We start from the raw sequence: 26,840 nt of genomic DNA on the forward strand, positions 1-26,840 counted from the left end.
TTATGATGCCTGTGATTCTGCCAATCCGGTAGTACAGTTACCAGCTACCGGCATGGCAGAATCACCATAATTTTACAACACCTCGGGCGCGTGCATCCAGCAGATCCGGAAACGGTGACACCGGCAAATCAGTAATGGTGGATAAACTCACAAATTGACGGTGCCACCATCTGAAAACATGCCGCTAACACCGGATCTGTCCCATTGATGCTGGAAACACCAGCACTGGAAATAGCATCATCGCAGGAACTTGAAGTTGGTTGGCGGCCATTTTGGAAAACAGAACCCAATTTAAATCGGGCATTTCCTGTAGCCACCCGCACCAGGAAACACTGACGGGATGTCCGCCAGCAGCAAGAGCAGGATCGCAGAAGTCCGGCTTACGTTTCTCGGAGGCAGGATTTAAGGCATTTACAGACCACATAGTGGACAAAGCAGATGCTCAAATTTTGGTGCAAATGACTTACATTTAGCTTTGTGTTAATTTATAAGCTCAAGCCATCACTAATGTACATTGTCTGCGTGAGGCACTAGATGTCTTCAAACATTTTTTCTATCAGGTGTTCTCATTATAAGATCTTAATTTTTGCGATGATTGAGTTCAGCAAGTCGGAAAAGTTCCTAAGTGATTACTGTGGTAAATCATCTTAGAATTAATTTTAACCTGAAATGATTTGTTTTTGTATAAAAGGTTAAGCTGTGTAATATATATATATATATATATTTTTTTTTTAATTTTTACGTGTGACATTTTTTTTGTAAACTAAAACACACAGTATTAATAAGATAAAAAAAAGCAGATACCCTCTTTGTCCAGGACAACCGCCATGCAAGTCAGCCATATGGCTGGAGGTGGCCAGTCAAGTCACTGCGGTGGGGTCCGTCCCCCCAAAACTCCAGGGACTGCCGCAAAAGGTGGGACGACTTGCGGCTGAGTGTGCGGAACCTGCTGGCAGCCCACCACCGTGAATCAATGGCCACAGGAGGTGGGGCGGTGAGACTCAACTGACTGATGCTCTGGGAGGAGCGATGCAGCTCAATCCTGCATCTGGAGGGCATAGAGGGTGTCAGAGGACCAGAGGCTGGAGCCGGGACCCAAGGGGATAGTGGGGAGTACAACAAGCCACACCAGAATGCCCTGCACAACAGAAAAGCTGCACACTAAACTGTCCAGGGAAACTTGCACAAGGAAGGGGACAGTAACAGTGAAATCTACGTCTAAAGTCCCTGAGCACACATAGAAGACAGGAGTCGCGCCCAATCTAACACATGCAATACCATCAGACACAACAAGCTACTGTGCCCATGTCCACATGTTATGTGCACCGTGGCATGACTGGACAGTTAGTACTACCCCAATTAACGCACAAAAGACTAACCACTGTGCCGGGAGTCCAACCAAAATGGACAGACCCCATACATCCATTCATGCACGCAGCAGTGCACAATCCACACCCCCACCCCCATCTTGACCAGGCCATGGAACATGCAATGTCCAAGTTGCGTAATGCAAGTGCATCCAAGTCACTCACAGGCCTCTGCTATGTTTTCTCACCCTACCAGGCACATTCCCTAACAGCAATGGCGATGGTACAGGTCCATCCACAGGCCATGCAAGGCCCAGCCAAGCTTCCCAAAGGCCCACCCATCCAACAACTGTGGCAACACCAGCCACAGAGGACCGGACAGCAGCCCAGGAGGCCCTGTCAGCAGCCTAGGTGACCCAGCCAGCAGCCCAGGAAGCCCTGCCACCACTGCAGGCCCCGTCAGCTACCCCAGAACATCAGCCTGCCCCACAGGCCCAGGCAGTGGCACACCCATGGCGGCCATCCAGAGCAGCCATCATCCATCATGCCCCTGCATCACATGGCGCCACCTCTGATGAGGCAGATGGTGGTTAGAACACGGACGAGACACCCCAGTGCTCCACCTATCCCTATCCCTCCTCTTAGCCCACCCCACTTCCACAGCCCGCCAAGTCCACCAGGTGGGGGGTGGGGGGTGGCGATCAGGGCGTTTGAATGGTAGTATCTAGTAATGGTTAATACATTCAATTTTTCACTTGCAACAAAGAGTGGGCAGCCGTTATATAGTGTGAATTATATTTATTGATCATATTATTTACAGTGTCACATCATGGGTGGTGCACAGTGAGAGGACCTGAGAAGTCAATGTGCTATGCCTGGCTGGTGCTGCCTCAACAGCACTGTCACCGTCATCATCTCCACCCTCAGGTGGTGGCATGTCGAGGTCTGAAGGCAGGGGTATGTTGCACAGGCTATGACTATCTGCCCCACCTTCTCTGGCCTGTACATAAGGGCCCCCATGACCAGTGCAGGCCCCTGAAACGTGCCTTTAGGAATCCAAACGTCTGCTCGATAGTTGCCCTTGTTCGCACATGGGCATGGTTGTATGCCACGTCCTCTGGCAAATGTGGATCCCTCCGTGGGGTGATGAGCCAGGGCATCAGTGAATATCCAGAATCACATGCAAGGGGGGGTGGACACAAGGTAAGCCATGGCATGCATGTAGCCGGACTGACATTGTAACGCAACGTTGCTAGATACCCTGATACCCCATGCGTCCAGTACCATGTTAAGTATGTGAGTCATGCACTGAGAGGCACCCTGGGACGGCAATTGCGAGTCATCTGCATCAGGATGTGTTGTAATCCATGGGGTGAAAATAATGTGGGTGGAAATGCAACAGCCACCAACAGTCCCAGCATTCATATCCCCATGGTGTGGCATGCTAATCGCCACGCCACCACCCATACAGTGTGTTTACATGCATGCACCTTGCTAGGTCATGCCTTCATTGGTGTAGGTAGATGGTGTATTGCAGGTGTGGGTTTTTTGGAGTGGCAGTGCTGCATTCTGGCACCTGTAGTGTTTTGCCAGTTTGATTCCTCAGGCTCGATGTCTACTTGCTACTGACTGACACAGCAACATTCTGGTGTTACACCCATGTTTCGTGGACCGGTTTTTGGACATGCACTGGTCGTCCCCTCTGATGCTTGGTGGTTGCAGACATGCATTGGTGGCTTGCCCCCCTTTGGCCTGTGCCCCATGAATCAATGTGTGTGTGTACTTGTCCATGTACTCACCCATCATCCAGGTCCTTTGTCCGCTATACCGTGCCATGTATGCTGGCAGGGTAGTGTTCTGCAGAACCATGGAGTCGTGAGTTGACCCTGGAAACTGTGCGCAGCAATGCATGATGGTGAGGTCGGCATCACAGGTCACACCTGTACGTTGAGGGAATGGTACTGCTTGTGGTTCCTGTACACCTCTTCTGTGATGTGTGAAGCACCAGCTCCACATGTGTGCAGTCCAATGGTCAGAGCAGGTTTGGCATGCCTGCAAGCATATAAAAGCGGCCCTTGGTGGCATTCATCTGTGCCTTTCAATGTGCTGGCCCACATGGTGCAGAAGGGTCTTCAGTACCTCCAACAGCACTCTGGAGAAGGTGGGCTGCAATATGCCATGCAGCTGGCCCACAGAGTGCTAGAACGTGCCTGTGGCTAGGAAGTGCAGCACTGACATCAGCTTCAGCAGCAGTTATATGGCTTTCTGGATGGTGATCCTACTCCCTATGTCATCCTGGATTAGTGTCAGTAGTTCTTGTATTGTCTCCCTGTTTACCCATTAAAGGGTATATATCTGCCCATCTGTCAAGGCCCAGGGTGTGTCCCTTGTGCTGGGTATGACTGCTTGCCTCCGCCTCACCACTCGCATCCCAGCCATCATCCTCCTCCTCTCACTGGCCTCCTGCCGCCATTGGTGTTGCTCCAGCTCATTCAGCTGCACTGCAGCGCCTCCGTGTCCATTGCTACTACAGAGAAGCAGCATGGTTGTATTGGTGGAGTGTTCTGGGTGCGGGTGTGGTCTTTTTTCCTGGTTCTATTACATGTACCTGGGGGGAATTGGTGCACCTGTGGCCTATTTGGGCTGACCTGGTGTCATTTACTGCCTGGTCCGCGATGCTGGCGTTTCCGGCATGTTTTTTCCAGTGCTGCCTGCATTTTTTGCTAGTGGAACCAGTAATGCCATGGGCATAATAAGCCGATGGCTCTGTGCTGCCGGTGATTCCGGCATGTGTGTAGGAGGTCATTCTGTTGTCTGTGCCACGGCGCCAGTGGCACAGGATTTGCATCTATCAATGCCAGTGTTTCCAGCATTGTTTCGTAGTTGTGCTGTCCGCAAATAGTGCTGGTACACATTACCAGACTGACTAACTTGTAATGAGGGCCAAAGTCTAGTCCTCCAAGATATGATGTGTATGTTTACAGCTGGCAGAAAGGTTAGCTTAATACAAGTTTGTCCTTTAGTGAAAGCAGACTCAGAAAGCGGCTGGCAATTTTTACATGACTCAGGGGGTGGAGGGGCATGGCGGGGGGGCATGCAAGCTGAGATTCAGGTTTTGTATTTGTATTTTATTGGGTTTATAAAGAGCTATACGCCAAAGTGCTGAGCAGAACAAAAACAGTACAAAATTGTGAAAGTTAAATCAATTGCCAAAAACATGAAGTTGAAATCAGAAAAGCCTTAAGGCGGGTGTGAAAAGGGGAAGAGGAAGACCGAATATATCAAAAGGCAGCATATCCCAGAGTTTAGGTGCTTAGAGAGCAAAAGAACGAAAACTGGATGAAGCACAAAGGGAATGAGGGATAGAAAGAAGGAAATGAGACTGAGATCGAAGGGGGCGAGAAGGTGAGAAGAAAGAGAGATAGGAGGCAGGGCTGGTGCAAGGATTTTTGCTGTCCTAGGCGAAAAGACATTTTACCTCCCCTCATGTGTCCTGGCTGTAGCATCACCTCCCCCAAATGAGTCTTCACCCCTTCACATGCATGTCCTGCCCACCACAATAACACTTTTTTGCCATTATGTTTTAGACCATTTCATAACAAGGTAAAAACTGTTATAATCTTACACACAATCTAACACTTGGGCAGGATTATAAAAAATCTATGATCTCGGGTATAATTAAAAAATAATGACCAGCAAAAAGCAAAAACAGCATTGGAAATACACCTAGCAGACCGATCGGGCCAAGCCTTGGCCTACACCAAACAGTTCTACTACTTAAATAGTAATAAGGCAAACTGCCTACCAGTGTACAAACTCAAGAAAATGCACTCACGGAACAACATCCAGAGCCTGTTGGATCGAAACGGCAAAGCTTGGCATATGAACACTGAGAAACAGGAATTAATGACGAAATACCACAAGGAAATCATGACCGGCAACCCAATGGATAAGACGGCACAGATGTGATACTTATCCGCTGGCCAAAAGCATATGCCAAAGCCCCAGGTGAACTCCCTGGAACGCCCAATCACAGCAGAGGAAGTAGGAAACACCATTAGCTCCCTGAAAAATACAGTCCCCGGACCAGACGGACTAACATCCCAATTCTACAAGAAAGGTGCCCACATTCTCGCCCCACAACTAGCAATCTTATACAACTCATTCCCGTCAACGGGCTCCACCACCCCATCCATGGAAGAGTCGCTAACCGTCCTCATACCGAAGCCTGGGAAAAGCAGAGACCAATGCTCGTCATAAAGGCCTATCACGTTGTTAAACAACGATGCCAAGGTGTTTGCGAAAATCCTGGCACGCAGACTAGCGCCAATTCTCTCTGAAATGATTCACCCGGACCAAACTGGTTTCATCCCGGGCCGAAACACTCAGGAAAATATCAGAAGAACGATAAACATAATCAAGTCAGCAAACAGAGCTGGGCGGGAACTGGCAGTAATATCCCTTGACGCACACAAGTCCTTCAATATGCTGTATTGGGGCTATATAAAAGAGAACCTGCAGCATTACGGATTCCGCCCGAACTTTGTGAAATGGACGTTAGCGAACTATCAACACCCGTCCACAAGACTCAGAATAAACAGTGCCAGATCGGACAAAATCAATATAAAAAGAGGCACCCGACAAGAATGCCCCTGTCCCCTCTCATTTTTGCACTCTCAATCTAGAATTTCGCTAGTAGAATCCGCCACAACCCATCAATATATGGGCTGGAAATAAAAGGAGAATTCCTACAAAGCCGCCCTATATGCAGATGACGTACTGTTGACTGTTAGCCAAATCGAAGAATCCATGAAGGGCCTATGGGAAGAATTGGAAGCATTTGGTGAAGCGTCAGGATTTAGGGTCAACCTCACTAAATGAACGGCGATGAGCTTCAACGTCTCGGGCAAGCTGAAGAAAGCGCTAGCAGAAAACTCTCTAATCCCATCGGCGAAATCACCAATTAGCTACCTGGGTGTCCAAATACCGTTGAACTCCAAAACAATATACAAAACAAACTTTCCCCCATTGGTCAAAGACCTGAATAATGACTTGGCACACTGGCAGAAGCAAGTAATATCGTGGTTCGGTAGGATACCCGCACTGAAGATGAACCTAAGCCCCAGACTGCTCTACCACAGCCTGGCCCTCCCAGTAAACCTTCATAAGAAGGCAATTCAGAAGCTACAAACAAGTGTCCTGAGGTAAGTCTGGGAAGGAAAAAAGTCGAGGATCCAGAGACAGATTATGCTCTGTGGCCCAGCGGTGGGCAGCCTGGGGGTCCCGGACATCGCCAGGTATTGCCTTGCAGCTCAGCTCTCTCCGCCTTCGAATGGAAATAAAGTACAAACCTGCCACGCTGGCTAAGGCTGGAGAGGGACTGGAGTCGGAGCCCAGTAGAACCGCTACCATACATGCCCAACCCCAAACCCCCCCCCAAAAACGGGACCCTACCAGCGACAAGAAATACAATAACATGCTGGAAAAAGGCAGCCCGCCAGTGAAACTGCAGAAGCGCCGTGGGCCCCCCTCACCCTGATATGGGAGAACCCAGACTTCACTCCAGGAATCATGCCAAACCACTTTGAAAAATGGAGGGAAGGAGGACTGGAAAACATTTCGGACTTCATTGAAAATGGAGCCCCGCTAAACTTCGAAGCCTTGAAAGCCAAATTCCAGTTCCCAGAAACGGAGAGATTCCGGTATGGGCAGCTTAAACACTGGCTATCCCAAGAGACAATAAAGAAAAACGGCGGTAGAGAATTAACAGCCCTTGAACGAACACTCATATAAAGTCCCCCTGCAGGAAAAGTATCCACCCTATATAGGCTCCTAGACAGCTCAGATCCCAGTAAAAAAGAGGCCTGTATGCTGAGGACATTGGCAGAATCATCGAGCCGGAGGAATGGGGCCACATCTGGGCCAGTTTGCAAAGGTAGCGGGCGCCCCTCTCTCGACAGAACAAGGCCTGATAACCTGTTCAGTGGTTATTAACCACTTGAGAGTTCGCAGCCACTGCTTTTACTCACTGTGCCTTTCACAGATGGGAAATATCCATTTGCATATCAGTCTTTGTCCTGCCCAGGGGCAGTCCAGCACCGAAATGCAATGGCAATTCCAACCTGAACGAGAGTACCACCAGCAACCCCATACACGTGTTTCACCCTTGTTGGGGATCATCAGTGAGGTGAAGCTGATGCCTCTCTAAGCACAGTGAGAGGGAGACCACGTCTGGTTGCCCCCAGGAGACCTAGGGTTACCAATCCCAGGTTCCTTGAAATTTAGTTTGCAAAGGTAGCGAGCGCCCCTCTCTCGACAGAACAAGGCCTGATAACCTGTTCAGTGGTTATTAACCACTTGAGAGTTCGCAGCCACTGCTTTTACTCACTGTGCCTTTCACAGATGGGAAATATCCATTTGCATATCAGTCTTTGTCCTGCCCAGGGGCAGTCCAGCACCGAAATGCAATGGCAATTCCAACCTGAACGAGAGTACCACCAGCAACCCCATACACGTGTTTCACCCTTGTTGGGGATCATCAGTGAGGTGAAGCTGATGCCTCTCTAAGCACAGTGAGAGGGAGACCACGTCTGGTTGCCCCCAGGAGACCTAGGGTTACCAATCCCAGGTTCCTTGAAATTTAGTTTGCAAAGGTAGCGAGCGCCCCTCTCTCGACAGAACAAGGCCTGATAACCTGTTCAGTGGTTATTAACCACTTGAGAGTTCGCAGCCACTGCTTTTACTCACTGTGCCTTTCACAGATGGGAAATATCCATTTGCATATCAGTCTTTGTCCTGCCCAGGGGCAGTCCAGCACCGAAATGCAATGGCAATTCCAACCTGAACGAGAGTACCACCAGCAACCCCATACACGTGTTTCACCCTTGTTGGGGATCATCAGTGAGGTGAAGCTGATGCCTCTCTAAGCACAGTGAGAGGGAGACCACGTCTGGTTGCCCCCAGGAGACCTAGGGTTACCAATCCCAGGTTCCTTGAAATTTAGTTTGCAAAGGTAGTGGGCGCCCCTCTCTCGACAGAACAAGGCCTGATAACCTGTTCAGTGGTTATTAACCACTTGAGAGTTCGCAGCCACTGCTTTTACTCACTGTGCCTTTCACAGATGGGAAATATCCATTTGCATATCAGTCTTTGTCCTGCCCAGGGGCAGTCCAGCACCGAAATGCAATGGCAATTCCAACCTGAACGAGAGTACCACCAGCAACCCCATACACGTGTTTCACCCTTGTTGGGGATCATCAGTGAGGTGAAGCTGATGCCTCTCTAAGCACAGTGAGAGGGAGACCACGTCTGGTTGCCCCCAGGAGACCTAGGGTTACCAATTCCAGGTTCCTTGAAATTTAGTTTGCAAAGGTAGCGGGCGCCCCTCTCTCGACAGAACAAGGCCTGATAACCTGTTCAGTGGTTATTAACCACTTGAGAGTTCGCAGCCACTGCTTTTACTCACAATGCCTTTCACAGATGGGAAATATCCATTTGCATATCAGTCTTTGTCCTGCCCAGGGGCAGTCCAGCACCGAAATGCAATGGCAATTCCAACCTGAACGAGAGTACCACCAGCAACCCCATACACGCGTTTCACCCTTGTTGGGGGATCATCAGTGAGGTGAAGCTGATGCCTCTCTAAGCACAGTGAGAGGGAGACCACGTCTGGTTGCCCCCAGGAGACCTAGGGTTACCAATCCCAGGTTCCTTGAAATTTAGTTTGCAAAGGTAGCGGGCGCCCCTCTCACGACAGAACAAGGCCTGATAACCTGTTCAGTGGTTATTAACCACTTGAGAGTTTGCAGCCACTGCTTTTACTCACTGTGCCTTTCACAGATGGGAAATATCCATTTGCATATCAGTCTTTGTCCTGCCCAGGGGCAGTCCAGCACCGAAATGCAATGGCAATTCCAACCTGAACGAGAGTACCACCAGCAACCCCATACACGTGTTTCACCCTTGTTGGGGATCATCAGTGAGGTGAAGCTGATGCCTCTCTAAGCACAGTGAGAGGGAGACCACGTCTGGTTGCCCCCAGGAGACCTAGGGTTACCAATCCCAGGTTCCTTGAAATTTAGTTTGCAAAGGTAGCGGGCGCCCCTCTCTCGACAGAACAAGGCCTGATAACCTGTTCAGTGGTTATTAACCACTTGAGAGTTCGCAGCCACTGCTTTTACTCACTCTGCCTTTCACAGATGGGAAATATCCATTTGCATATCAGTCTTTGTCCTGCCCAGGGGCAGTCCAGCACCGAAATGCAATGGCAATTCCAACCTGAACGAGAGTACCACCAGCAACCCCATACACGTGTTTCACCCTTGTTGGGGATCATCAGTGAGGTGAAGCTGATGCCACTCTAAGCACAGTGAGAGGAAGACCACGTCTGGTTGCCCCCAGGAGACCTAGGGTTACCAATCCCAGGTTCCTTGAAATTTAGTTTGCAAAGGTAGCGGGCGCCCCTCTCTCGACAGAACAAGGCCTGATAACCTGTTCAGTGGTTATTAACCACTTGAGAGTTCGCAGCCACTGCTTTTACTCACTGTGCCTTTCACAGATGGGAAATTTCCATTTGCATATCAGTCTTTGTCCTGCCCAGGGGCAGTCCAGCACCGAAATGCAATGGCAATTCCAACCTGAACGAGAGTACCACCAGCAACACCATACACGTGTTTCACCCTTGTTGGGGATCATCAGTGAGGTGAAGCTGATGCCTCTCTAAGCACAGTGAGAGGGAGACCACGTCTGGTTGCCCCCAGGAGACCTAGGGTTACCAATCCCAGGTTCCTTGAAATTTAGTTTGCAAAGGTAGCGGGCGCCCCTCTCTCGACAGAACAAGGCCTGATAACCTGTTCAGTGGTTATTAACCACTTGAGAGTTCGCAGCCACTGCTTTTACTCACTCTGCCTTTCACAGATGGGAAATATCCATTTGCATATCAGTCTTTGTCCTGCCCAGGGGCAGTCCAGCACCGAAATGCAATGGCAATTCCAACCTGAACGAGAGTACCACCAGAAACCCCATACACGTGTTTCACCCTTGTTGGGGATCATCAGTGAGGTGAAGCTGATGCCACTCTAAGCACAGTGAGAGGGAGACCACGTCTGGTTGCCCCCAGGAGACCTAGGGTTACCAATCCCAGGTTCCTTGAAATTTAGTTTGCAAAGGTAGCGGGCGCCCCTCTCTCGACAGAACAAGGCCTGATAACCTGTTCAGTGGTTATTAACCACTTGAGAGTTCGCAGCCACTGCTTTTACTCACTCTGCCTTTCACAGATGGGAAATATCCATTTGCATATCAGTCTTTGTCCTGCCCAGGGGCAGTCCAGCACCGAAATGCAATGGCAATTCCAACCTGAACGAGAGTACCACCAGCAACCCCAGCAACCTGGTTATCAGGCCTTGTTCTGTCGAGAGAGGGGCGCCCGCTACCTTTGCAAACTAAATTTCAAGGAACCTGGGATTGGTAACCCTAGGTCTCCTGGGGGCAACCAGACGTGGTCTCCCTCTCACTGTGCTTGGAGAGGCATCAGCTTCACCTCACTGATGATCCCCAACAAGGGTGAAACACGTGTATGGGGTTGCTGGTGGTACTCTTGTTCAGGTTGGAATTGCCATTGCATTTCGGTGCTGGACTGCCCCTGGGCAGGACAAAGACTGATATGCAAATGGATATTTCCCATCTGTGAAAGGCACAGTGAGTAAAAGCAGTGGCTGCGAACTCTCAAGTGGTTAATAACCACTGAACAGGTTATCAGGCCTTGTTCTGTCGAGAGAGGGGCGCCCGCTACCTTTGCAAACTAAATTTCAAGGAACCTGGGATTGGTAACCCTAGGTCTCCTGGGGGCAACCAGACGTGGTCTCCCTCTCACTGTGCTTGGAGAGGCATCAGCTTCACCTCACTGATGATCCCCAACAAGGGTGAAACACGTGTATGGGGTTGCTGGTGGTACTCTTGTTCAGGTTGGAATTGCCATTGCATTTCGGTGCTGGACTGCCCCTGGGCAGGACAAAGACTGATATGCAAATGGATATTTCCCATCTGTGAAAGGCACAGTGAGTAAAAGCAGTGGCTGCGAACTCTCAAGTGGTTAATAACCACTGAACAGGTTATCAGGCCTTGTTCTGTCGAGAGAGGGGCGCCCGCTACCTTTGCAAACTAAATTTCAAGGAACCTGGGATTGGTAACCCTAGGTCTCCTGGGGGCAACCAGACGTGGTCTCCCTCTCACTGTGCTTGGAGAGGCATCAGCTTCACCTCACTGATGATCCCCAACAAGGGTGAAACACGTGTATGGGGTTGCTGGTGGTACTCTTGTTCAGGTTGGAATTGCCATTGCATTTCGGTGCTGGACTGCCCCTGGGCAGGACAAAGACTGATATGCAAATGGATATTTCCCATCTGTGAAAGGCACAGTGAGTAAAAGCAGTGGCTGCGAACTCTCAAGTTGTTAATAACCACTGAACAGGTTATCAGGCCTTGTTCTGTCGAAAGAGGGACGCCCGCTACCTTTGCAAACCACATCTGGGCCAGAGCGGACAAAAGTTCCAAATGTGTGACCAACAAAGAAGGGGCAATGAAAGTGTGCTACATGTGGTATTGAACACCGGAGATTCTCAACAAATGCAACCCCCTCGATCCCCCCGCAATGCTAGAGAGGGTGCCTGGACAAAGGCACGCCGTTCCACCTTTTGTGGTCATATTCCAAAGCCGCACAATTTTGGAAGAAGGTGTTGGTCCAAATCAAAGAGATCACAGGCCACTCGATCCCGTGGGACCCTGGAATTGTCCTGCTGGGAGCCACGGGCGAAGGACAATTTCCACTAACTGGCCGCATAGCAGACCTGTGCTCGCATTGCTTGACAGCGGCGAAAATCTCAATTGCCAGGCTGTGGAAAAACCCAGAAGATCCAGCAATCCCACTGTGATGGTCTCAGTGCTGGGCTATAGTAGCAGCAAAAACAATTACAGCCTTTCAACAGGGAAACAGGAGCAAGTTCTACCAAACATGGGCTCCCTTGCTGGACTATACGGAGAAATTCCCAGGAGTGGCGAGAACACCCACCATCCTACGATGGATGGAGAAGCAGGACTAAACACCCAATCAAAGGGCAGGAAGCAGAGAGACGGAGGCGCACCACCTGAGCTGACCCCTGTAATCAGTCGGAACTTCTATACCCAAACTCACACACTAACCTCCACCCCAAGTGAACTTTGCCTGATCACCCAGAGTTGATCCCTACCCCTGTATGCAGCGTGGTGTGTGCTCGGCCTCTGCCCCGGCCCCCACCCCCACCCCCAGACACTCCTTCCAAGGACTGTTGTTGTTATTGTTATGTTGTATTGTTATTTATGTTCCTCTTTAATGTATGAATGAAGCTTTGATGAGTCGGTACTAAGGCTGTATTGGAAGCTTGTACTGAAAACTTCAATAAAAAGAATGTTTGAAAAAAAATTATGACCATCTGGCATCCTCACCCCACACTGCTCCCCCTTCCCCGCCACCTTTACCAACACAGCAGCACAACCCAGCGAGAGGTTTACTGGGCCAATGTGGGGTCACTAAAATGGCCTACATTTGGCATCTTAAAAGAATGTAGGAAGTATGCATCCACTTCCTTACACCAATCCCGTTTTCTCTCCACCAGCACTGCCAGGTTGTATATACAGCTAACCCTGGCATGTTTGTAATACCTTTGCCCTATCTTCACCCGCATCCATTCCACCTTCATGCTTACAGCTCCTTAAACTACTAAATAGGTACAGCACTGGCATAAAAAGTGCCCACTTTATTCACAAACAGTAACACAGTACATGCATCAGAAGTTCAAACTTCCCTTACACACAGGCAATGTACACCATGATTAGCGTCAGAGAAAGGGACCCCCACACAAGAAACAGCCATGGCAAAGGAAGGACATTAAAAGCTTCACTCACACACTGGACTGGCACATCAGAGACTGCGTCACACACCGTACAGATACAGCATGGTTAGTGGCATTTCCAGCATCCCCCAAAGGCACCCATAACAGACACTATATAGACAGCAGCACTGACAAGTTCCCAAAAGTACGAGCTTTCGTCACAAATACAGTAGCTACAGTTATTACATGGGCAGGAACAGCACAAGGTTTTCTCACAAATAGAACAGACATAGCATAAGCAGGACCAGTCCAGGATTTCCTCTGACAGGTGCAACATGGACAGGATTAGTGCAAGGTTCCTCAAAGTCTACCAGGAATACAATGGGCAGGACTAATAGACGTTTTCCTCACAAAAGGATACAGCATGTGAAGGGTCACTACCAGCTTCTCCATCAACCGACTACAAATAGAACATGGAAAGGGCTAGTGCCAAACTTCCCACTCAAACAGGTACTGCATCATTGGGAAAGGGTAAACTTCTCTCACAAATGGTTCAGAATGGACACATGGAATTTCTATCACAGAAAGTACAGCATTGGCACGGCCAATGCAAGATATCCTCACAAACAGGTACAGAATGGAGAGGGCCAGTGCAGGTTATCCTCACAAGAGGCTACAGGTACCGCATGGATAAGGCGAATACTTGTTTGCCTAACAAATAGGTACTGGGACAGCATAGGCTAGGACAGGCCAACATTACCTCACAATTGGGTACATGTACCGCATGGGAAGGGCCTGTGCAAACATTTCTCAGATACAGCTTGTGTATGGTCACTGACAGCTTCCTTAATAAATCAGTGAAGCATGTACAGGGCCAGTGCGAGCTTCCCTCACAAAGAGGTACACAAGGGACAGGTCCCTTGCAAGACCCAAGCAAATGAGTACTGGTACAGCAGTCTGGGGCCAGAGCAAGTTGCCCTTACAAACATGCACAAGAACAGCATCAGCAGGGTGACTGTCTGCAATGACATGGGCAGAGTTCTCTCATAAATTGGTACAGGTATAGCACACTCAGGACCAGAGCAAACTTTCCTCACACTCTAGTACAACTAGAGCATGTTCATGTGCAGGGCAAGCTTTCCCTACACGTGGTTACAATAGTAGCATGATCAGGCCATTTCACATAAGCTTAAAGATGGGTACATGTACAGCATGGTGTGATGGCGGCATGGTGTGAAGGCATCGTGAAGTACGACACAGACGAGATATCAAGTTGAAAAAAAGAATATATATTAACTTAAATGTCAGGATGGTTGAAGGCCTAACCTGCCCTATGCTAAGGTGGGATTTCCCTACCTGAATAAAACTAACCAAAGTCTGAGTCAAACAGTTCAACTTAAAAGTCTGTCTGTGTCCAAGACCTATCCTTCGCCTCACAACTATAACAAACCAGTGTGTAGGGTTGTAATATTCAAAAGAAACAGTGTTCAACAAATGTTCTGAGCTTCTTCCAGCTCACATCTTTCTTTTAGCTCCCTCCCCAAAGTATAAAACAGTTCCACAAGAAGTCTCAAAGTTGTCACAGTTTAAGGCACAAAAGAAAGAATCATGAATTCACAACTCAAAAGAAAAAGGTAATAAAGTCTCAGGGTTCCCTTCGCCAAGACCTGTATTCCACCATAGTTCACACCACACAACAGAAAAGGGACTTGGCTAGTTTCATTATCCTTCTTTTGGCCCATGCAGGTCTACTTGTTTTCCTCATGTAATAGTCATTTTACAGGATTTCATTAGTTAGTGGAACAGACATTCAGTGATTTATTTAACCTGAAAAGTTCAATTGTGTCTAAAATGCAGTATGCAGTAATTTTTAGAAATTGTGCGGTTCCATTCACTCCTAGAGATAGATACCATGTAGTATTTTCTGCTCAATTATGTTTGCATTCAATTCAGCATTCTCTGGAGCTTGATTTGCCTTGTGCTCTTGGTTTCATTCAGCCTGCTATGGAATATTGGTGCGTATCACAATTATAAGGTTTGCATTCAATTCAGCATTCTAAGAACATTGATTTGGCTAATGCTCTGGTTTTCCTTCAGCCCACTACGGAATATAGGTGCCTTTCACGTTAAGAAAACTTCCCAATACTCCTAGACTTTCAAACCCGTTCTGCTTTTAGAAACGTGACCACTCTGATACAAACTATTTCTAGTTCTTTGAAGTTCAACCATGGAAAAAGGCCTCGGAGCAGAGACTTTCGAAAATGTGTTTTTAAAAAACAAAAAAAAACCTTTATTTAACATGACATATTTGACCATTCTTGTTAATAAAAAAACCTAATACAGAGGGTTGAATGACCAAAAACACTCAGGTGTAGCAACAGATGTCATATTTTATATGTGCTTAAGGGTCGATTCATTGTCCTCTCCTTCTCTTTGAGTTTGCCAGGGATCAACCAACTGATATGATCGTTGCAATATAGCCCTCCTGCCTCTCATTGGCGTAGGTCAGTTCCTGAAGCCATTCTCTTGCACTGGGTGCTACACCTGATTGCCAATATTTCAAAATACATTTTTTTCCCATCATGCAACCCAAATTAAAAAGCCTACGTATTTTCACATTCAACTTTCCGATATCACCCAGAAGGTATTTAGGGGGAGATAGTTCTGGGGATACCTCAGTAATTTCGTATAACATTTTCGCAATCTCCTGCCAGACCTGACCAATCCCAGTACATATGGAAGGAGTCCGCTTTGGGTCCAACACACTTCATGCACTCACATCCGGTGTAAACTTTGAGACACAGGTAGGGGTGTAATGTAGACGATGCATTATCTTAAAACTGTATTAACTGGAATTTTACATCAAGAGACACCTCTGTTAAGCGACACCATCGTGTCCACTGATAGTCCTTTATCACTACTTTCAGGTCTTTCTCCCATTTCTCTTTTGCCCTGTTAACTGTCTTGTGGTTGGATTGGCATGTTTTGCGTAATTTAGATACAAGACTTCCAGTATCCCCACTCTGCACTATCAATTCAACTGGTTCATACGACTCGGGTGCCTGAGGCAACGAAGGCCATTTTCAGCGGGCTGCCACCTGCATCCTAAAATATTGCAATGATCTAACTGGGTTATCCCCTAGCTTGGCTGTAAAGTCCTCTTGTGACACAAATGATCCATTTGGAAACAGGTCACCCAGGGTCATCTTCTCACCAGAGTCCCACATGTTCTTGATGGCGTTGTCGTAAGTAGGAGGAAGTTCTGGGTGCTTCCATAAGGGAGCAGCCCCGCAATATGGGGTCGAGACGTCCTGTCTTTTAAATAGTCTGGACCATGCATCGACTGTCGTAATCAACATGAGTCACTGTAGTGGCCCCCAGGAATTATAGATTTCAAATTTGATGGAGCGTCGCTGTAAGACTCCAAGGCCTGATGTACTGGGTCCAGGACAGTGGAGTACCAATGGCCGGCAAATTGTGCCTGTGCAACAATATAGTAAAGTTCAAAGTTGGGTGCTGCCAGGACCCCCTACCCCCGATTATATGGCTCCACCAGCCCCTCCCAGCTCAGTCATGGCATACCCGTCCCCCAGACATAATCTGTCACCAATGATCGCCTGGGCCAAATTGGGATATTACTGAAATAATATAGCAGCTTCGGAGCCACCACCATTTTAAGTAATGGGCGCCTTCCATACAGAGATAGTGGGATCTATGTCCATAATTGTAGCTAAAACTACAGGGCCTTGAGATAGACCTTGCAATTTTTGGTGAACAGGGAGCCATGCACGTGCGAGACCGTTATGCCCAGATATTTAAATCAAAGTGGGACACATCTGAATCCCGATAGATGTGTTGGCCTAGGAAAAGCATTAGTCAACAGAAACAATTCTGACTTTGCCTCATTTATATGGTATTCTGAAAAGAAGGTGAACTGCCGGATCTCCTCCATCAATGGTTCTATATTTTGTTCCGGATCTCAGATGTATAGCAGTTTATCATCTGCATATAGGGAGATGACCTGGTGAGGGCCTGCTATACGGATTTCCCGATGACTGTGTCTATCCCTCATTATGCGCTCCAGGGGTTCTATTGTCACCCCAGCTAAAAACCTTCTCCGTCTGTCTGCCTCACTGTATCATCTAGCCTGAAAGGGCTGGGCCACAAAGCGAAGTTCTCTATCAGCCAGTTCCCTAAACTTCAATAGGTTCCCTTTAATGAGCCCCAAGTGTACCCTATCGTGTGAAACTCCATAATCATTTTCCAGTCGTACGTCTGTCTCGACTTCCCGCAGGTTCTTCCTGATTCTTCAGAGACCCGGAGAATGTGGAGATTAATTCCCCACTTACCCACACATTAAAGGTCTCCCACACAGTGGAGTAATGAGACACTGAACCCTCATTCCTCTCAAGGAAATCCTCGATCCCATCCCGTAGTTGTGTCACCAATTCCGCATCAAGGAGGCATGACGTGGGCATCCTCCATAGTGGTCAAGGGACACCAGGCCCGTCCCACTTTATTGTCAATGATATTGGGGAGTGATCCGATTATTCTTGGATAAATCTTGCAACCCTCCACCCGCTACATCCATCATGCCGAAAGTAACCAATAATCAATCCTCGACTGGGCTTTGTGAACTTATGACTCACGCACACCTGGTTTACGATCCCGCCACTCATCCACCAACTCCATTTGTGTCATTATCTGCTGTACCGTGCGTCCTGCCCTTGACAAGCCCCACTGTGAATCTCTCACAATCCAGTATTATGTGAAAGTCACCTCCCCGGATTATCGGGTTGGTGGCCCCTCCCATCAGGATTTCCGACACACCCATAAAATTCGGGATCATCAATATTGGGACCATATCTATTGACCAGCAAAACATTCACTCCCGCTATCTTCCCCGATAGTGTCACGTATCGGCCCCAAGGGTCAATGCAGTGCTTTTGCTCCCGGAAGCTCAGTGTTCGATGTATCATGGTAATCACCCCTCTGGTCTGGGATGAATAATCAATATATCACTGTTGATCTCCCCATCCCAGTCCAAACCCCTGACTGAGTGACCTTTGAGCATGGGATTCCTGCAACATCACTATCTCGGGGCCATGCCGATTTAAGTATGCAAGGACTTTCTGTGCCTTAATAGGGTTCAGACCCTAGACATTCCATGTTAAAAAGGAAATCTTCTCACCCATCTCTTACATCCGTGTTATACAACATACGTGATGCACCATCAGTGTTCGTATCAGTGTTTTCTCTAATAACCATCATGTGACATGTCTGCTTGTTTTCTAATCTTAACATCTCCAATTATCGGTCCCCAAACGTTCCCCCTCTCACCTGCATTCACCCCAATCCCACCTGGCCTCCCCCAGCCCTCCACCCTCACCATCTTCCCCAACTTGATGATTGATGTAGTCCGTCTTCAACTGTGGTAACTTCCTGGGGTGCGTCGTGAACAATCATGGTGCTCTGAAGATGGCAGCGCCATCATGCCCCAACCATTCTTCCATTACTCGTTCCGAGTGCCGATATTCAGTTCACGTCTATTGTATCTGGGCCTTAGCACATCTCTTCACTCGCTGTACTCCCCCCTGTGCTGTCTCCTGACCAGGGTCTGGGTTATGGTAATTCCTACGTTCCCGTGGTGGCAGTAGGATTGACGCCTCCACATATGCGACTGCAAAGAAGTGTGCCCGTGCCCCGTAATGTATCCGAAATTTCGCTGGGAACATGAGGGCGTAGGAGGCATGGCGTAATCTTAGCAGTTTTTTGACTGGGTCAAAGGATCTTGTCTGTATCTGAAATCCAGTCGCAAAATCAGGATATATATGGATTGCGGTGTCCTCGAAACTAAGTGCCCTGTTCCCTTGCTAGTCGTAGGATATGATCTCTGGCTCAGTAATTGAGTAGTTTTGCTATTATATTGCACGGGCAGGGGGGCCCTGTTTTTGGAACTGGCACCAGTGTCCGTTGAGCTCGCTCCAGAAAAAAGAAAGAAGAGAACATCTCTGTTTCGAACAATGTTATAAGCAAGTGTTCCACAAATGGTTCCATAGGCCCCTTGTTTGCCGCCTCGGGAACCCCCACTATGCGCACATTATTGCATCTCGAGTGGGATTCCAGGTCATCGCACTTTCCACAGACCTTCATGTCTGACTGTAGGGTAGCCATGCCACGGTCGTGCACTCCAGCCTTGTCTTCCAACTCCCCAATCCTATTTTCTGTTTCCATGATGTGGCCGCTCTCTTTTTCCAACTTAGCTTTCAAGGAACTGATGGTCGTCACGTCATCCAGTTTACTGTTTATGGAGAGGAAGCTGTCATCAGTTGGTCTTCCTGGGCGTCATTTTTGGTAGACATTCGAGTCTCCCTGTTGGGCCGAGTTGTTTGGGCTAGGGGGCTTTACAGGCGTGCTGGTGAACAAATCCATGGGCCCCTTCTTTTTCCCGGCTCCCTTCGTCATGCTGTCCTCCACAGTAGCCACGCCTGGCATCACCTTTATTTTGCTATTGGCTTGTGTTTTCATGTCTGCCTTATCCCAGATAAATCATTCCGTTTGGGTGCCCACTTGGCTGGATATGTGGACCTGCAGGTCGGGATGTTCAGATGGTTCCCCGAGTGTGCGCGGGACCGTAGTGTTTAATGTCTCTGCTGTAATGTCATATGAAAACGGGGCTGGCTTCCCGCTTATGTGTGGCCCCTGATGTCTGGGTCCCCTCCCAGGATTGGTACCTGTTTTATTTACTACTGTAATGGGATGTCACGTGTTCTGCTCTTCACCAGCGTCTTCCCCTTGCCTCCATGACTAGCAGCAGTGCAGGCATCGTTTGCCGTAGTAAGACTGTGGGGGAGCAAGTATGTTCTCTCCCCTGCCCCATCTGGCGGCAAGCTCCCTGGAGCGATGCATCCGCTGTGAAGATCAGTTCCAGTAGCTCGTCCGACCCATGCTAATCCTGTGCCTCTAGTTCCTTTTCGTGGTTGAATATGTCTGAAATATTTCACCCTTCTGATGGTCACGTCTGGACAACGGAGTCACAGCGCAGGATGGACATTGGCACACTGGTGCCTTGCTGTTTACGCTGCCCTCGCATTTAACTCTAACATCGAGTCTCAGCAGGATTTTTTTTAAACAAGGATTTTGTCAGGGACGGAGCTTTGCGTTTAGGCCACCATCTTCTTCAGTGCTCAACAGCAGCCCCAGAAAACATGCTTTAGTAATGCACGTGACCACTGCGCTGCTAGTTACAATGTATTTCAGCACAAATGGAAATGTTCATTCAATCGCGCTTCGCGCACCAGGTTTCTCGCATTACAGAAACTCACTGGTCTCTTCAGGTGCTGTCCTCACAGCGTGAAGCACACAATCTGCAGCATCTGCTGCTTGGGGTCCAACCTCCGACACCCCTAGGCCGGCTTCTCGAAAGTGGAGAATGGGCACTTCACTCAAAAGGGAAAGGGGCAGCCTTTCCACCCGGCTCCCTTATTTGCTGCCAGTCCATTCCATGGAGCTCTTGCTCCCACGCTAGGCTGTTGCAGGACACCTCTCCTGGCAGTCTTGAGCATCTCGGTGTGCTGTACACCTTGGACCTCTCAACAGCAGTTCCCTCCAGTGGCTCCCTCTCTTCCAGCATGGTTCTCTGCTTCTCATACAGTACTCCCTGCTCTCTGTTTCTTTTTCAGCCTCCTTTTATATACCTGTAACCCCCCAACAGGTTGCAGGTGTGTTCTCTTAATCAGTTTTGCCTGACCATAATTAGGAGGACATGCCTGACCTTCACACCACCTCGCAGGCATCTTCTTCGTCCCAGTACCAAAGTGTTGAAAGTGTGTGACGTTCATGACTCTCAGTTGTCTCTTCCTTGTCTCAGTGGTAGAGTGGTGAGAATGCATGGTGTTCATTTATTTATTTGACATTTATAAAGCACACTTAGCCCAGAGGCATCAAGGTGCATTTGTACTTAGGATGCCTGTTCCAATGGTTGCTATAGAATAATTAAGGTAACGGTTACAGAAGTTGCAATAGATTACTTAAGATGACGGTTACAGTAGATGGTACAGGTGAGTTCAGCAAGGCAGGTACAGTATGATATGCAGATAGACAATAATGAGATTTCTGTTCTAGTAGAGTACAGTGTACTTGAGGAGTACATACTAGAGTCTTAATCATCTATAGCTTGTGTATCCTTGTTATGAGTCTAAGCTGAATAGTCTAGTTTTCAAACTTTTTGGAATGACCACAAGGATGGGTCATTTCTTAAGTGTGGTGGTAGGGAGTTCCATAGGTTGGCTGTGACTACCAGGAAACTAGAACCGCCTGCTTTTGCTCTTTTGAATCTAGGGTTGGTGATAAGGTTAGAGTATGAAGATCAGGTGGGTCTGTTGGATTGAGTTCTGGTAATTTGATTACTGACTTAAGATGGTGCATTGTTGGCAAGGCATTTGTGGGTAAGAGTGAGAATTTTGAATTTAATCCTGTCATGGACCGGGAGCCAATGTATGAGTCGCCTGGTGGAGGAGATGTGCTCGTTCTTGGATATGTTCAATGCTGCTCCGATAGCATTATTTTGGACTACTTGGAAGTTTGTTGATGTTTCTCGTGCTGGTAACTGCGAATAGTGAGTTAAAATAATCTAGCCTCGAGAGGATCAAAGCTCTTCCTAGTTTGATGCTATTATCAGTTGAGAGGAAAGGCCTGCTAGATCTAATGAGTTTAGGCTGTGGATGAGACAATGGCATTCACCTGTCTGGTGAGAGAGAGAGATGAGTCGATGTAGACCCCTAATGTTTTTATTTCTTTAGTGACTTAGTGATATTAAAAGATTCATATTGTTTTGGGAGATTATCTAGCTTTGATTTATTTCCTATTAGGATTAGCTCTGTTTTGTCATCGTTACAGCATAATTCGTTTTGAGCCATCCAGGCCTGGATGGTGAGGTATATTTCGGTAATATTGTAGGTGTCAGTGTAATGACACCCTGATATTGGTATTAGTATTTGCGTATCATCTGTGTAATTAGTGTATGTGATATCCATGTTGTCTAGTTTGTCAAAAAGGAGCTTTGTAAAGGCGTTGTACAACGTTGGTGATACGCATGAGCCTTGTGGAACACCACATGCTAGCAGCGGCTGCTGATGTAAGTGAGAAGACTCATTGTACGATTGGAAAGAAAGGATTTGATCCATTTGATAGCTTCAAGGGAGAAATTGACTGCAGTTTCAAGGTGGTGACATAAGATTTTGCGGTTGACCAGATCAAAGGCAGCAGAGAATCTAGTAGGAGGAGGATACAAAGGTCTCCTCTGTCTTTGAACTAGTCCATCTGTATTTTTAGATCAAGTAGGGCTGACTCTTTGCCATGGCCAGGCCTGAACCCTGACTGTCTTAGTCCAAGTAGTTTGTTAGCTTCCAGGAATTGTTGGATCTGCAGGTAAGCTTCACGGTCAAGGAGTTTTAATAAGGATGGTACTGTAGTGATAGGACAAAAAACAGTAGGGATGTTAGGGTCCAAGGTGTGTTTTTTTAGCAGTGGTAGCACCCATGCTTCTTTTAGTCATTAGGTATGAAGCAGGAGGAGAATGAACTACTGATGATGGCTGTGATAAGTGGGGCTAATTCCTGTGCACATTCTTTTATCAGTGTGGCAGGACAGATGTCACCTTTACACCTGGATGGTTTTAGTACTTTGATGATTTTGATAGTTTCTTCTGTGGACACTAGCCTAAATGAGAATTTGTTAGGCAAGGGTAGTTCTTTGGTCACGGGTATGGATTGGTGGTCCGGGTCAAGGTTGAGTTTGGATTTATTTATTTCAATTTTGTTTTGCAATAGTGTAATTTTGTCTGCTAAAGCTTTTTGAACATTCTTGCACCATAGTTGGTCTTTGATAGAGTGATCCAGGGCTGGGGCAGGTGATTCGAGCTTGCAGAGGATGGCGAATAATTCCCTCGGGCGCGATTGGGTATTCTGGATTCTTGTGTTGTAGAGATTACTTTTTGCTTTGGTGATTGCTTCCTTATAGTTGTTGGCTAGAGACTGGAATGTAGCTTTGTTAGTGGGCTTTGGCGATTTCCGCCAGTTGGATTCAGTGCTCCTTTTGGTCACGTGCAATTATTTTTTTTAAATTCTGAAGCGAACTTGTGTTGGTATGAACTTCGGGTTTGGTTTTCTTCGCTTTCAGAGGTGCGGCTAGGTCCATTGCTGTTCACATAGTTTTGTTGTATAACCTGACTAGAGATGATGGGTCATCTTCCAGGTATATGGTATTTGTTAAAGGTACTAAAAGAGCTAGCATATTGTGCGACTGATAGATTTTTGAGCTTTTGGATGGTAGTATGGGTGTCAGTGAGGGCACTTTAGTACATTTAGGGGCTATGGTGGTGGAGATGATTATGGTGTTGTGGTCTGACCAAGGTGATGGGGTGTTTGATAATATGTCCGTGACAAAGTTAATATCGGCAATCCAATCTAGGGTACAACCTTTTTCATGTGTGGGTGTGTTGATGCGATGGGAGAAGCCTTGAGCTTTCATGGAGTCAGCAAGGGAACCTGCGCGAGTATCCGAAGGATCATCCAGGCCTAGGTTAAAGTCACCTAAGATGATAGCTTTGGAATGTTGTTTCATTTTGAAAAATAGGAGAGATCGTCTTCGAAAGTGGATGGTGGACCTGGGGGTCTGTACACGATATGTATAGTACACGTGCAGATGTGGGTGAGTTCAATTTTTAGGGTGATCACTTTAGCCGAAGTGAAGGATAGGTCTCCTGATAGTCTAATGTTGCAGGTGTTTTTAGCTATGAGGGCTGCTCCACCTCCTTTGGAGGTAGCTCTGTCCTTCCTGTATATGGTGTATCCCTCAGGAATAGCTATAGAAAGGGTGAGGCCTGAGGCCGTGTGGAGCCAGGATTCCATAATAGCCAGTAGGTCTAGGTCATGGACTTTGATAAGGTCTGCTATGTCTGAGGCATGGGCTGTAATAGATCTTGCATTGATGAGGGCACTTTTCAGGTATATATTTGAATCCTCAGATTTAGTAGTGTAGGTGTTGTGGTACATGGGGTTTAAGTTTGACCGTTGTCGAGGTGTTAGGGCAGGATATGTCATCCTTTTTGGGGGGGATGTTTTAATGGTTAACTTCGGTGGTGCTAGAGCTAGGGGGTCTGAAATCTGTTTTTTCTGAGATGTTTGCCAAGTGGGTATTCTAGTAGGCAATATGTGGGCAGTCCTGCTCCTATGAGAGTAGTGATGTACTGTTAGAGAAGATAGCCTGAGTCTCCAGTTATAGGTAGTGTGAAGAGGGCTCTGATTGGGAGAGGAGGACCTAATGTCTCATTGGAGTTTATAAGGTTAGTGGTCGGGAGAGTGACTGCAATGTGGGTGCTGGGAATATGTTCACTATGGGAAGGAAAGGGGTTGGGCAGGCGAGTGGATGGTGGCATGCACGAAGTAGTCAGGCAAGTCTGTTTTTTACATAGGTAAAGGAGCCAGATGAGCAAGGTAGGTCCCTTGGACTGGGTGAAGCCATGATTAATATTTGTAAGATATTGGTTATGACTATTACTCTCAGTTGCCTCTTACTCGTCTCAGTACTGTCAAGTGTACCATATGGGGAATTGAGATGAACTGTCTTAAAATAACCCATCAAGGTCGGGGGAGGGTTAGGTTGGTTGTCATTAGGAAAAGGGGGAATACCATGTCTCGGCTGAGGTCATCCCACCCAGGGTTCATATCCAAAAGCAATGGCCTTTCCCTGGTCACCTGCGCAGAGGATCCAAGGGGGTTAGGATCGAGAACACGCTCAGGTTTCTTACAATGGGCAGAGGCAAGTTTTGTTGGTAAAGAATAGATACAGCATTGCTGCTGGCTACACAAAGCCTAACAGCTTCCATGCATACAAAGCTCTCTGCATTCGGATGCCCTCTGCTCCAATCAGTAGCTCTTGCCAGAAACAGGTTGGGAAGAGAGGAAGGTACAGGATGAATACTGTGCCAACACACCTGCTTTCTGCACCCAGTTTCAGCAATATCTCAATGTCGGTCTTATTGTATGGGAGAAGTGTACAGTAAAGAAAATGGTGTGGTGAGCACAGCTTTTTGTAGGCACCCACACCTGAAGCCCTCCCTTCACCCTCACCCCTTTTGGTGTACAAGTATACTAAAGTTAAAGGGCTACGAGTGTCACCTTTATTAAATGCCACTAGTAGTGACCTATTACACCTGCCCTGCTTTTAAGTAACCTTAATTCAGAGGGCTATACCTTTTTTTTATCACATTAGCCATATTCTGCAATGACCTTCTCAAATGTGCAATTATTTTAATGCCTTTCACTGTAAGTTTAGGATAACATTAGACGACCCACATAAACCCTTTACAGGTTGTGCGATATTCATTTACCCTCAACAAGCACATATTCACAGACAGCATGCTTATCTTTGTTTTATAACGTGCACTAGATAAACATGCACCGGTATACATGGGGAACCCTTATCATTGCAGTTCTGCATTGTTTGGAGAGTTAGAATAGAAAATTGCAAAGAAATTGGGAAGTTGTTGTTTGTTAACCTTATATAATGTTTGCAACTAGGAATTCACCCACAGAAAGTATGGCAACTCGCAAGCTGCATGTGAGCTGAAAATGTATTCCTGTAGATTTTTAAAGTTGCATGCCTAAATATACTTCAGCTTTAGAGCAAATTCTGCATCAATCCAATCTTCGGACTAGTACTCTGGGAGTCCTTTCAGTATTGCATAAAAAAGTTCTTTCAGATTGTTCCTTCTAATGGAAATGTTTAGGAGGAAATATGCCGAAAGCATAGCAGTTTGTCCTAATCTCAAGATTGTGTGGAAAAGTGTATACAGCTCTTTGTTGCGTAACTGGCTTGCAGCCCCTACTCTCATCCCATCTCTCTGTTGCTCCTACCTGTGAGGTGTGTGCGCTTCGACTGGCCCATGCTCTGCTTCCAGAATTTCCAGGAGGACTTTCCCATGCTGGTTACCTTCCCGGGGTGCGTGATCAGATTCTGATGTTTTATCAAAATCTTTTCCTGCTAGCCTTCCATGTTTTTACATCTGGTGACAGAAAATGTAGTCTGTGGCCTGAAATCTGGTTGAAGTAGGAAAGAAGCCTTCCTCCACTGCCAGGTCAGTGACTCCTAGTCCTGTTAGCACTGTAGTTTGAGGAATGTGTGATGCAGCCACTTTGTTCAGATTGGTTACTAAATTGATAATACAGTGAAAAGGTTGCTGTTTGTCAACCCCTGCTGGCCGGCAACCTAAGCAGCTGCATAGTTTGCCTAGTCTTTCACTGGCCTTGGTAGGAGGCATTCCTTGAAGATGCTTGAAAACAACACAGAGAAAATTGAACTGAATAAGAGATTCAAAGAATAACCAGTGAAACGATTGAAGAGCAGGAACAATAGAATTGCGAGAGGAGATATGCAAAAGAAGGTGAACAGAAGAATTATTGATAGACCTAAGGGGAGCGAACTGATATGCAGGGAGGCAAAGCAAAAGTGTAGAACACTAAAATAGTAGAGAGGAGATACACATTTTAGCACCATGAAAAGGACAGACCTGACAAATATTATGAAATTGGCAAGAACAAGCCACAGAAGAAATATGAGCAGAAAGAGTGGAGTCAAAAGGATGAAATGGGAAGAGAAGAATAGAAGAA

At 47.3% G+C, this 26,840-nt stretch overlaps 1 protein-coding gene across 5 annotated transcripts in view; it reads left to right on the plus strand.

The window, feature by feature from the left end:
• The window catches only part of LOC138510532 (zinc finger protein 398-like), a 191,296-nt gene that overhangs the window by 158,410 nt on the left and 6,046 nt on the right, over nucleotides 1-26,840 (plus strand). The window lies entirely within an intron of this gene.

The sequence above is a fragment of the Ambystoma mexicanum genome, chromosome 6p (assembly GCF_040938575.1).
Source record: "Ambystoma mexicanum isolate Mex_15411 chromosome 6p, UKY_AmexF1_1, whole genome shotgun sequence".
NCBI lineage: Eukaryota > Metazoa > Chordata > Amphibia > Caudata > Ambystomatidae > Ambystoma > Ambystoma mexicanum.